The sequence below is a fragment of the Patella vulgata genome, chromosome 4 (genome assembly GCF_932274485.2).
Source record: "Patella vulgata chromosome 4, xgPatVulg1.2, whole genome shotgun sequence".
Taxonomy (NCBI): domain Eukaryota; kingdom Metazoa; phylum Mollusca; class Gastropoda; family Patellidae; genus Patella; species Patella vulgata.
In genome coordinates, this window is record NC_065882.2 from 26460390 (window position 1) to 26472889 (window position 12500).

The window sequence follows — 12500 nt, forward strand, 5'->3', positions numbered from 1 at the left end:
TTTTGGCTAAGATCAAAGTGTAGTATCTGTTCTTATCAGCTTAATATCTGATACGTACCCCAATGGGGTACTTCGATATTAAACTGATTTTTGGACCGAGATGAGGTGTCGGGGCTTGCTCCGCCCTCATCACGGGTTGCCCTGGTATTGCAGTATCTCCAGGCGTGGCCCACCCCTTGTTAAAATTTGAAAAGAGTGAAATTGACCAATTCCCCGTACAAAAAGAAATACAACCATCCCACACACACGTATAAATATTATTATGCTCTGTATTTCGTGCATTCGACAAACATCACGTACACAAAACAAAACAAAATTTGTTGACTTGAACTTTTCTTGGTGTCATATTATCCGCCTTCTATTCTACTATCCACCCCGCCCCCTCCTCCCCCGCCACACCACACCACACCACCATCTCGCCTCCCCTCTCCTCTCCCTATCCCTCTCTTTCTTTTCTGGGTTTTTTTTTTTTCTTGAGACAGGGTCGGAAGTTCAACAAAACGTACAATATACGTACATGTACATATAAGTCTGGTAAAGTTGCCCACGCAGCCCTGGTTAAGCTCGCTGGACGCAAGGTTGGAGAGGAAATATCATTAATTTATATTTCACTCGCGCATGGATGCGGATCAGAAACCGACCACATTTATATGCTTCAAAATGGCTATACTTTGAGGGCACATAAACAGCATGTACATATTTAACACCTCAGCCACACAGTGAAATCTGACCGGGCAATTCAATCATCTCGAGCGTGGTATGCACGACCATAGCACGGAAATCAAACTTTCTTCGGCATCGCTTCTCGGCCTTTTGGCTAAGATCAAAGTGTAGTATCTGTTCTTATCAGCTTAATATCTGATACGTACCCCAATGGGGTACTTCGATATTAAACTGATTTTTGGACCGAGATGAGGTGTCGGGGCTTGCTCCGCCCTCATCACGGGTTGCCCTGGTATTGCAGTATCTCCAGGCGTGGCCCACCCCTTGTTAAAATTTGAAAAGAGTGAAATTGACCAATTCCCCGTACAAAAAGAAATACAACCATCCCACACACACGTATAAATATTATTATGCTCTGTATTTCGTGCATTCGACAAACATCACGTACACAAAACAAAACAAAATTTGTTGACTTGAACTTTTCTTGGTGTCATATTATCCGCCTTCTATTCTACTATCCACCCCGCCCCCTCCTCCCCCGCCACACCACACCACACCACCATCTCGCCTCCCCTCTCCTCTCCCTATCCCTCTCTTTCTTTTCTGGGTTTTTTTTTTTTCTTGAGACAGGGTCGGAAGTTCAACAAAACGTACAATATACGTACATGTACATATAAGTCTGGTAAAGTTGCCCACGCAGCCCTGGTTAAGCTCGCTGGACGCAAGGTTGGAGAGGAAATATCATTAATTTATATTTCACTCGCGCATGGATGCAGATCAGAAACCGACCACATTTATATGCTTCAAAATGGCTATACTTTGAGGGCACATAAACAGCATGTACATATTTAACACCTCAGCCACACAGTGAAATCTGACCGGGCAATTCAATCATCTCGAGCGTGGTATGCACGACCATAGCACGGAAATCAAACTTTCTTCGGCATCGCTTCTCGGCCTTTTGGCTAAGATCAAAGTGTAGTATCTGTTCTTATCAGCTTAATATCTGATACGTACCCCAATGGGGTACTTCGATATTAAACTGATTTTTGGACCGAGATGAGGTGTCGGGGCTTGCTCCGCCCTCATCACGGGTTGCCCTGGTATTGCAGTATCTCCAGGCGTGGCCCACCCCTTGTTAAAATTTGAAAAGAGTGAAATTGACCAATTCCCCGTACAAAAAGAAATACAACCATCCCACACACACGTATAAATATTATTATGCTCTGTATTTCGTGCATTCGACAAACATCACGTACACAAAACAAAACAAAATTTGTTGACTTGAACTTTTCTTGGTGTCATATTATCCGCCTTCTATTCTACTATCCACCCCGCCCCCTCCTCCCCCGCCACACCACACCACACCACCATCTCGCCTCCCCTCTCCTCTCCCTATCCCTCTCTTTCTTTTCTGGGTTTTTTTTTTTCTTGAGACAGGGTCGGAAGTTCAACAAAACGTACAATATACGTACATGTACATATAAGTCTGGTAAAGTTGCCCACGCAGCCCTGGTTAAGCTCGCTGGACGCAAGGTTGGAGAGGAAATATCATTAATTTATATTTCACTCGCGCATGGATGCGGATCAGAAACCGACCACATTTATATGCTTCAAAATGGCTATACTTTGAGGGCACATAAACAGCATGTACATATTTAACACCTCAGCCACACAGTGAAATCTGACCGGGCAATTCAATCATCTCGAGCGTGGTATGCACGACCATAGCACGGAAATCAAACTTTCTTCGGCATGGCTTCTCGGCCTTTTGGCTAAGATCAAAGTGTAGTATCTGTTCTTATCAGCTTAATATCTGATACGTACCCCAATGGGGTACTTCGATATTAAACTGATTTTTGGACCGAGATGAGGTGTCGGGGCTTGCTCCGCCCTCATCACGGGTTGCCCTGGTATTGCAGTATCTCCAGGCGTGGCCCACCCCTTGTTAAAATTTGAAAAGAGTGAAATTGACCAATTCCCCGTACAAAAAGAAATACAACCATCCCACACACACGTATAAATATTATTATGCTCTGTATTTCGTGCATTCGACAAACATCACGTACACAAAACAAAACAAAATTTGTTGACTTGAACTTTTCTTGGTGTCATATTATCCGCCTTCTATTCTACTATCCACCCCGCCCCCTCCTCCCCCGCCACACCACACCACACCACCATCTCGCCTCCCCTCTCCTCTCCCTATCCCTCTCTTTCTTTTCTGGGTTTTTTTTTTTTTCTTGAGACAGGGTCGGAAGTTCAACAAAACGTACAATATACGTACATGTACATATAAGTCTGGTAAAGTTGCCCACGCAGCCCTGGTTAAGCTCGCTGGACGCAAGGTTGGAGAGGAAATATCATTAATTTATATTTCACTCGCGCATGGATGCAGATCAGAAACCGACCACATTTATATGCTTCAAAATGGCTATACTTTGAGGGCACATAAACAGCATGTACATATTTAACACCTCAGCCACACAGTGAAATCTGACCGGGCAATTCAATCATCTCGAGCGTGGTATGCACGACCATAGCACGGAAATCAAACTTTCTTCGGCATCGCTTCTCGGCCTTTTGGCTAAGATCAAAGTGTAGTATCTGTTCTTATCAGCTTAATATCTGATACGTACCCCAATGGGGTACTTCGATATTAAACTGATTTTTGGACCGAGATGAGGTGTCGGGGCTTGCTCCGCCCTCATCACGGGTTGCCCTGGTATTGCAGTATCTCCAGGCGTGGCCCACCCCTTGTTAAAATTTGAAAAGAGTGAAATTGACCAATTCCCCGTACAAAAAGAAATACAACCATCCCACACACACGTATAAATATTATTATGCTCTGTATTTCGTGCATTCGACAAACATCACGTACACAAAACAAAACAAAATTTGTTGACTTGAACTTTTCTTGGTGTCATATTATCCGCCTTCTATTCTACTATCCACCCCGCCCCCTCCTCCCCCGCCACACCACACCACACCACCATCTCGCCTCCCCTCTCCTCTCCCTATCCCTCTCTTTCTTTTCTGGGTTTTTTTTTTTTCTTGAGACAGGGTCGGAAGTTCAACAAAACGTACAATATACGTACATGTACATATAAGTCTGGTAAAGTTGCCCACGCAGCCCTGGTTAAGCTCGCTGGACGCAAGGTTGGAGAGGAAATATCATTAATTTATATTTCACTCGCGCATGGATGCGGATCAGAAACCGACCACATTTATATGCTTCAAAATGGCTATACTTTGAGGGCACATAAACAGCATGTACATATTTAACACCTCAGCCACACAGTGAAATCTGACCGGGCAATTCAATCATCTCGAGCGTGGTATGCACGACCATAGCACGGAAATCAAACTTTCTTCGGCATCGCTTCTCGGCCTTTTGGCTAAGATCAAAGTGTAGTATCTGTTCTTATCAGCTTAATATCTGATACGTACCCCAATGGGGTACTTCGATATTAAACTGATTTTTGGACCGAGATGAGGTGTCGGGGCTTGCTCCGCCCTCATCACGGGTTGCCCTGGTATTGCAGTATCTCCAGGCGTGGCCCACCCCTTGTTAAAATTTGAAAAGAGTGAAATTGACCAATTCCCCGTACAAAAAGAAATACAACCATCCCACACACACGTATAAATATTATTATGCTCTGTATTTCGTGCATTCGACAAACATCACGTACACAAAACAAAACAAAATTTGTTGACTTGAACTTTTCTTGGTGTCATATTATCCGCCTTCTATTCTACTATCCACCCCGCCCCCTCCTCCCCCGCCACACCACACCACACCACCATCTCGCCTCCCCTCTCCTCTCCCTATCCCTCTCTTTCTTTTCTGGGTTTTTTTTTTTTCTTGAGACAGGGTCGGAAGTTCAACAAAACGTACAATATACGTACATGTACATATAAGTCTGGTAAAGTTGCCCACGCAGCCCTGGTTAAGCTCGCTGGACGCAAGGTTGGAGAGGAAATATCATTAATTTATATTTCACTCGCGCATGGATGCAGATCAGAAACCGACCACATTTATATGCTTCAAAATGGCTATACTTTGAGGGCACATAAACAGCATGTACATATTTAACACCTCAGCCACACAGTGAAATCTGACCGGGCAATTCAATCATCTCGAGCGTGGTATGCACGACCATAGCACGGAAATCAAACTTTCTTCGGCATCGCTTCTCGGCCTTTTGGCTAAGATCAAAGTGTAGTATCTGTTCTTATCAGCTTAATATCTGATACGTACCCCAATGGGGTACTTCGATATTAAACTGATTTTTGGACCGAGATGAGGTGTCGGGGCTTGCTCCGCCCTCATCACGGGTTGCCCTGGTATTGCAGTATCTCCAGGCGTGGCCCACCCGTTGTTAAAATTTGAAAAGAGTGAAATTGACCAATTCCCCGTACAAAAAGAAATACAACCATCCCACACACACGTATAAATATTATTATGCTCTGTATTTCGTGCATTCGACAAACATCACGTACACAAAACAAAACAAAATTTGTTGACTTGAACTTTTCTTGGTGTCATATTATCCGCCTTCTATTCTACTATCCACCCCGCCCCCTCCTCCCCCGCCACACCACACCACACCACCATCTCGCCTCCCCTCTCCTCTCCCTATCCCTCTCTTTCTTTTCTGGGTTTTTTTTTTTTTCTTGAGACAGGGTCGGAAGTTCAACAAAACGTACAATATACGTACATGTACATATAAGTCTGGTAAAGTTGCCCACGCAGCCCTGGTTAAGCTCGCTGGACGCAAGGTTGGAGAGGAAATATCATTAATTTATATTTCACTCGCGCATGGATGCAGATCAGAAACCGACCACATTTATATGCTTCAAAATGGCTATACTTTGAGGGCACATAAACAGCATGTACATATTTAACACCTCAGCCACACAGTGAAATCTGACCGGGCAATTCAATCATCTCGAGCGTGGTATGCACGACCATAGCACGGAAATCAAACTTTCTTCGGCATCGCTTCTCGGCCTTTTGGCTAAGATCAAAGTGTAGTATCTGTTCTTATCAGCTTAATATCTGATACGTACCCCAATGGGGTACTTCGATATTAAACTGATTTTTGGACCGAGATGAGGTGTCGGGGCTTGCTCCGCCCTCATCACGGGTTGCCCTGGTATTGCAGTATCTCCAGGCGTGGCCCACCCCTTGTTAAAATTTGAAAAGAGTGAAATTGACCAATTCCCCGTACAAAAAGAAATACAACCATCCCACACACACGTATAAATATTATTATGCTCTGTATTTCGTGCATTCGACAAACATCACGTACACAAAACAAAACAAAATTTGTTGACTTGAACTTTTCTTGGTGTCATATTATCCGCCTTCTATTCTACTATCCACCCCGCCCCCTCCTCCCCCGCCACACCACACCACACCACCATCTCGCCTCCCCTCTCCTCTCCCTATCCCTCTCTTTCTTTTCTGGGTTTTTTTTTTTTCTTGAGACAGGGTCGGAAGTTCAACAAAACGTACAATATACGTACATGTACATATAAGTCTGGTAAAGTTGCCCACGCAGCCCTGGTTAAGCTCGCTGGACGCAAGGTTGGAGAGGAAATATCATTAATTTATATTTCACTCGCGCATGGATGCGGATCAGAAACCGACCACATTTATATGCTTCAAAATGGCTATACTTTGAGGGCACATAAACAGCATGTACATATTTAACACCTCAGCCACACAGTGAAATCTGACCGGGCAATTCAATCATCTCGAGCGTGGTATGCACGACCATAGCACGGAAATCAAACTTTCTTCGGCATCGCTTCTCGGCCTTTTGGCTAAGATCAAAGTGTAGTATCTGTTCTTATCAGCTTAATATCTGATACGTACCCCAATGGGGTACTTCGATATTAAACTGATTTTTGGACCGAGATGAGGTGTCGGGGCTTGCTCCGCCCTCATCACGGGTTGCCCTGGTATTGCAGTATCTCCAGGCGTGGCCCACCCCTTGTTAAAATTTGAAAAGAGTGAAATTGACCAATTCCCCGTACAAAAAGAAATACAACCATCCCACACACACGTATAAATATTATTATGCTCTGTATTTCGTGCATTCGACAAACATCACGTACACAAAACAAAACAAAATTTGTTGACTTGAACTTTTCTTGGTGTCATATTATCCGCCTTCTATTCTACTATCCACCCCGCCCCCTCCTCCCCCGCCACACCACACCACACCACCATCTCGCCTCCCCTCTCCTCTCCCTATCCCTCTCTTTCTTTTCTGGGTTTTTTTTTTTTTCTTGAGACAGGGTCGGAAGTTCAACAAAACGTACAATATACGTACATGTACATATAAGTCTGGTAAAGTTGCCCACGCAGCCCTGGTTAAGCTCGCTGGACGCAAGGTTGGAGAGGAAATATCATTAATTTATATTTCACTCGCGCATGGATGCAGATCAGAAACCGACCACATTTATATGCTTCAAAATGGCTATACTTTGAGGGCACATAAACAGCATGTACATATTTAACACCTCAGCCACACAGTGAAATCTGACCGGGCAATTCAATCATCTCGAGCGTGGTATGCACGACCATAGCACGGAAATCAAACTTTCTTCGGCATCGCTTCTCGGCCTTTTGGCTAAGATCAAAGTGTAGTATCTGTGAACGTCCCGGCCAGGGATAGTCGCGATTTTTTTAGAGGGTTCCGCCAAGGTAAGCGGTTTTTACCTTGGCGCCACGATGAGCGCGTTTACTGCGAAGTTTCATATTAACGATGGCGATATTGACCGCGATATTTTAGAAAGAACAGTTCGTGTATTTGTTTCTGGTGAAGATAAAGTATGGAGAACAGGTATTGTTAACGCTGTTTCTACAATTATTCCCAGAGAAAACATCATCGCTATAGATAAAAGGGGCACGTTTAGGGAGTGGTTTGTAACTGTATCATCTAAGAATGATGTTGAACTGTTAGATATAGCCGGTAGCTATGAAAATGGACGATCGAAATTTGAGTTTTCTCCTAGCGATAAGCGACGGGTTGAGTTTAGGGTTCATCGGGCCCCACGCTTTTTGAAAAACAGTGTTTTAGCCCAGGTGTTTGAAGCGCATGGCCGTATCATTAGCATTACCGAATTAGCTTCGTCGGAACCAGGAGCCATGAACCTTAAAAATGGTATTAAAGTAGTAAAAATGGAGATGAGGGAAGATAAGATGGCGGCAGTCCCCCATTTTCTTGAATCGGAGAATGGGGCCTACAAACTTTTAATAACTTCGAGAGATAGGGCTCCATTGTGCTTAAGATGTCGATGTCTGGGGCATGTTGCGGGGAGTTGTGCAAATTACAACAATAATTTTCAAGATCCCAAATTATATTCGTCTAGGGTGGTGAATAATAATAACATCATTTCTTCAAGTGAAAGTGACTCAGATAGTGAGTTTAGTTTCAGGGAAGGTGAACAGGTAATGAGTGAAACTAATGAAGATGGAAATGAGAAAATAGATGGAGAGGAAGAGAAGGAGGAAAGTATGGAAAATAATAGTGCAATTACAGAAAGTAAAGGTGAGACCGATAGAGTTATTGAAGCCGAGGCCGCGTTAATTGAAAAAATTGCGTTTTCTGATTCTTGGCCGGAACAAGTGGCAAATGAAGAGAATGAGAATAGGAAAGCAGAGAGGGAAAAGGCAAAAAGGAAAGGAGCTCAGATCAAGGAGATGGCAGAATATGAGATTAAATCCAAAAAAAAAGACAAACGTAAATAATGAATTTAAAGTTACTAACAGCGAACGATTTGGACTGCCCCCCGACTATTCTAATTGACCATTCCCCCTTAACGACCCACGCTATGCCCCAGGACTATCCGAGGTTATACCTATTAGTTTATTGTTTTCGGTGTTTAATTTATATTTTATTTTCAGTTTTAAGAAACGCTGTCTCTTTAATGTGCTTTGTTTTTACACGCCGGCTAGCGACCTGCCAGGTGTATAGCTTAGCAGTCGTTAGTCGAGTGTTGTATACACATCGGGTCTGTCAAGGCGTGTCTTGTCGGGTATTCCCCGTCAGTGTGTACGTTCTATTTTTAGCCAAGTTTGTTATGTTCTATAATGACTTGGCTTATGTTTCTTGGTTTGTATTTTTATATTTTTCTGTTCATATTTTAATTTTGTGTTTTCTCTTTTTAGGGTTGTTATTAATTAAAATATAATGGAGAGCTTTTTAAAGATTGTTTCACTCAATGTGAATGGGATGGGGAAGCTCCATAGGAAGAGAATGTTTGTGAGAGAGTTGAAGAGTGTGAATCCGGATGTATGTTTGGTGCAAGAGAGTCACGTTGAATCGGTGAATGAAGGTATGAAAATTGAGAGTATGTGCGGGTATAAGGCGATATGGAGCTTCGGGTGCAATCGCCAATATGGGGTAGGTATTTTAATTAATAACAACCTTGATTTTGAAATTATTAAATTTGATTTTGACCATTCGGGTCGTATGGTGTATATAGACATCTCAATAAGGGGAGTTAATTTCAGAATTTTAAATATATATGCATCTAGCCCTTCTTGTCCTGAACGTAGAGCTTTTTTTGATTACTTATATAAATATTGTGTTACTTCCCATTTTCTTATTTTAGCAGGTGATTTTAATTTTATTATGGATTCGTCGCTGGATAAGATTGGTGGAAATCCAGACTCAGGTACTGAGGGGCGTGTACAGATGAGAAAGATTATTCAAGATTTCGAGTTGGTAGACGCTTTTCGGTACCTGCATCCTAAGAAGATTATAACTACATGGAGAGGACCTAATGTGAGTACGCGTATTGATCGCTTTTATATTTCAAGCAGATTTGCTTCTCGTTGTCTCAAAAATCACAATGTTTGGCCTTGTCATTTCTCAGATCATGATGTTATTGGTATTAACGTTATATTAGATAACGCGCGTTCTATCGGACCTGGTTATTGGAAATTTAATAATTCTGTTTTAGATGATGGCTCTTATAATTTGGAGTTTAGGTGTTTTTGGCAAGAGTTCATCCAAAATCAAAATATTACACATGAATGGTGGGAACATGCTAAATTAGAGATTAAGAAATTTACATTGGCTTACTGTAAGCGTAAATCTAAATTTAAAAACTCTCGTAAGAGAGATCTTGAGAGACGTTACACGGAATTAGTTTTGGCTGAATATAATAATAGAGGCGATTATTTAGATCAGATAAATTCTATCAAAAAAGAGTTAAATGCCCTTGCTTTGGCTGATGACAGGGGGTGCTTAATTCGGTCCAAATCTGATTATCTTGATAATAACGAAAAACCCACTAAATACTTCTTAGAGAAGGAGACGAAACGTGGTAAGGATAAAATTATTACACAATTACAAGATTTGGACAATATTACTTATTCGGAGAATTCAAAATTATTAGAAATCGCTCGTAACTTTTATTTAGATTTATTTACTAGGGAGAGTATCGATATTACACTGTGTAATGAGTTTTTAGCTGATTTACCGGGTTTAGACAATGATGTTTCAGAAAGCTGTGAAGGTTATATCACTTTAAATGAAATTCAAAATTCACTCAAAAATATGAATAGTGATAGGAGCCCAGGTAGTGATGGTTTATCAAGGGAGTTTTATTTATATTTTATAGATTTATTTGGTCCTGTATTGGTGGAGTTATATAATTCATCTTTTGATAATGGTTTCCTTTGTCCTAGTCAGAGATTGTCTTATATAACTCTCCTGTGCAAGGACCGTAATAACTCTCAATTTATGAAAAATTGGCGTCCCATATCTCTTTTAAATATTGACTATAAGATTTTATCTAAGGTCATACAACGACGGCTGAGTTCGGTGATTTCTGAAATAGTTGGTCCTGATCAGACTTGTTCTGTACCTGGTCGGACTATTTCAGATAATCTTCATTTTATTAGAAATATAATTGACTATGTCAAACAAAAACAGCTTGACTGTGCGTTTGTTAATATAGACAGTCAGAAAGCTTTTGATCGTGTAGATCATGGTTTTCTTTTTTCGGCACTTTCTAAATTTAATTTCGGCCCATCTTTTATGAGATGGGTTCGCTTGCTTTATAAAGATGTTAATAGCTCAGTTATTGTTAACGGTTTCGTATCAGAGATGTTTCCAGTTACTCGTTCAGTACGACAGGGATGTTCATTATCTCCCTTGTTGTACGTACTTGTATTGGAACCGTTTCTCATACGAATCCGTAAAGACTTACATATCAAGGGAATTAAAATTCCCGGGTGTATAGAGGACGCTAAGGCAACGGCTTACGCAGACGATGTTACTGGAATTTGTTCTAATCTGAGTAGTGTGGAGCATTTACTTGCAACATATGAAAAGTATGGAAAAGGTTCTGGTGCACGTTTAAATAAGACGAAGACAATGGTTTTAGCTTTTGGCAATTTAAAAAACTCGACTCAACAGTTTGGCGTTAGTTGGGTCGAGTCTCAGAAAATTCTAGGAGTTCGTTTCGGGCATGATATTACTGCCGACGATAATTGGAGCAAAATTTGTAATAACTTTCAACGCGTGTTATTTACTTATGAAAAAAGAGATATGTCCATATTTGGACGCGCTAACATTGTTAAAGTTTTAGCCTGTTCTAAATTGTGGTATGTGAGTACGATCGTAGATCTGCCGGCTGGGTATCTCAAACGTTTTAATTCTTCAATGTTTAAATTTATTTGGGGGACTAAGAAGTTTGAGCCACTCAAGCGTCAGATCTTATTCCATGATCGTAGATATGGTGGTTTATCTGTTGTACATATATATTATAAGATTTTAGCTCTACGGCTCAAGCATGTACATAATATTATAAATAGTAAAAACGTCAAGTGGAACTACTTTGCAAAGTATTGGCTTGGTCATAGTTTGAAAAATTTAGATTCCAGTTTAGCTTCAAATTCCGTTCCCCATGGCCAAGTTATTCCGACATTTTATAAGGGCTGTTTGACTGCTGTCGAAACATTTTCAGAGTTGTACCCAGATTTTGTTTGGCATGGCGAGTGTACAACTAAACAATTTTATGATTTATTACTAACTTCTATTTTTACAGAATTGGCGGTTGTCAGGAATCTACCGCAAATAGATTTTAATCTAGTTTGGCGTAACGTAAATAACAGTTTTGTTGATCCCCAAGCACGTAGTTTAGCATGGCGCCTGGTCCATGATATTGTTCCCACTATGTGGACTTTATTTTGTAGAAGACACACTCTTGAAAAAAAGTGTGCCTTCTGTGACCAGGTTGAGACTGTAGAGCATATATTTTATTATTGTGATAAAGTTCATCCTCTCTGGGGAGTAATTCGAAATATGGTTAATATACTGACGTTAGGTAAAATTAAATTAGATTTCAAGCTTATTCGATATCTAAATTTCCCGAAACTTTCTAAATTTCAGCTTGAAGTCATACTAGTTTTAGTTAATTTGGCAAAACAAGTAATATGGGGTAATAGAAATGATGCACGTTTCAGGTCAAAGTCAGTAACTTCTCAAGCAATCATTTCTCAATTTATTGAAAAGTTAAGATTTCGAATTACTGTTGATAAATCTAGATTATCAGCTATGAATTTTTATCATTACTGGCTTGTCTCTGGCATGTTTTGCGACACTGACAGAGAAAAGCTAGTGTTTAATTTTTAATTTCTCCAAAGAGTTGTCTTTTTGGTATGTTTTTTTCAAATGGAGTTGTCTCCCATTACACATTTCTGCGTTTTGTTCAACTGTATTTTGGTTTTGTGTTTGGTTTTTAAAATCGTCTGCGGTGGGAAGTAAAAGCTCTACGTTATTATAGTTTTATTTTGTTAAAAGAAGGGT

At 41.0% G+C, this 12500-nt stretch overlaps 9 non-coding genes and 1 pseudogene across 9 annotated transcripts in view; all 10 read left to right on the plus strand.

Moving 5' to 3' along the window:
• The window catches only part of LOC126819885 (U2 spliceosomal RNA), a 192-nt gene extending 14 nt beyond the window's left edge, over positions 1-178 (plus strand). Inside the window, exon 1 of the small nuclear RNA XR_007679839.1 lies at positions 1-178. This exon is cut by the window's left edge and continues 14 nt beyond it. This is a non-coding gene — a small nuclear RNA (U2 spliceosomal RNA).
• Positions 179-797: 619 nt separating this feature from the next.
• LOC126819890 (U2 spliceosomal RNA) lies at positions 798-989 on the plus strand. The gene has a single exon (XR_007679842.1). It is a non-coding gene; the product is annotated as a U2 spliceosomal RNA (small nuclear RNA).
• A 619-nt stretch (positions 990-1608) lies between these two features.
• On the plus strand, positions 1609-1800 carry LOC126819891 (U2 spliceosomal RNA). Its single transcript, XR_007679843.1, has one exon. It is a non-coding gene; the product is annotated as a U2 spliceosomal RNA (small nuclear RNA).
• A 618-nt stretch (positions 1801-2418) lies between these two features.
• LOC126819892 (U2 spliceosomal RNA) lies at positions 2419-2610 on the plus strand. Its single transcript, XR_007679844.2, has one exon. It is a non-coding gene; the product is annotated as a U2 spliceosomal RNA (small nuclear RNA).
• Positions 2611-3230: 620 nt separating this feature from the next.
• Positions 3231-3422, plus strand: LOC126819894 (U2 spliceosomal RNA). The gene has a single exon (XR_007679846.1). It is a non-coding gene; the product is annotated as a U2 spliceosomal RNA (small nuclear RNA).
• A 619-nt stretch (positions 3423-4041) lies between these two features.
• On the plus strand, positions 4042-4233 carry LOC126819895 (U2 spliceosomal RNA). The gene has a single exon (XR_007679847.1). It is a non-coding gene; the product is annotated as a U2 spliceosomal RNA (small nuclear RNA).
• A 619-nt stretch (positions 4234-4852) lies between these two features.
• On the plus strand, positions 4853-5044 carry LOC126819896 (U2 spliceosomal RNA). Its single transcript, XR_007679848.2, has one exon. It is a non-coding gene; the product is annotated as a U2 spliceosomal RNA (small nuclear RNA).
• Positions 5045-5664: 620 nt separating this feature from the next.
• On the plus strand, positions 5665-5856 carry LOC126819897 (U2 spliceosomal RNA). Its single transcript, XR_007679849.1, has one exon. It is a non-coding gene; the product is annotated as a U2 spliceosomal RNA (small nuclear RNA).
• Positions 5857-6475: 619 nt separating this feature from the next.
• LOC126819898 (U2 spliceosomal RNA) lies at positions 6476-6667 on the plus strand. Its single transcript, XR_007679850.1, has one exon. It is a non-coding gene; the product is annotated as a U2 spliceosomal RNA (small nuclear RNA).
• A 620-nt stretch (positions 6668-7287) lies between these two features.
• LOC126819883 (U2 spliceosomal RNA) lies at positions 7288-7433 on the plus strand (annotated as a pseudogene).
• The last annotated feature ends 5067 nt before the right edge of the window (positions 7434-12500 follow it).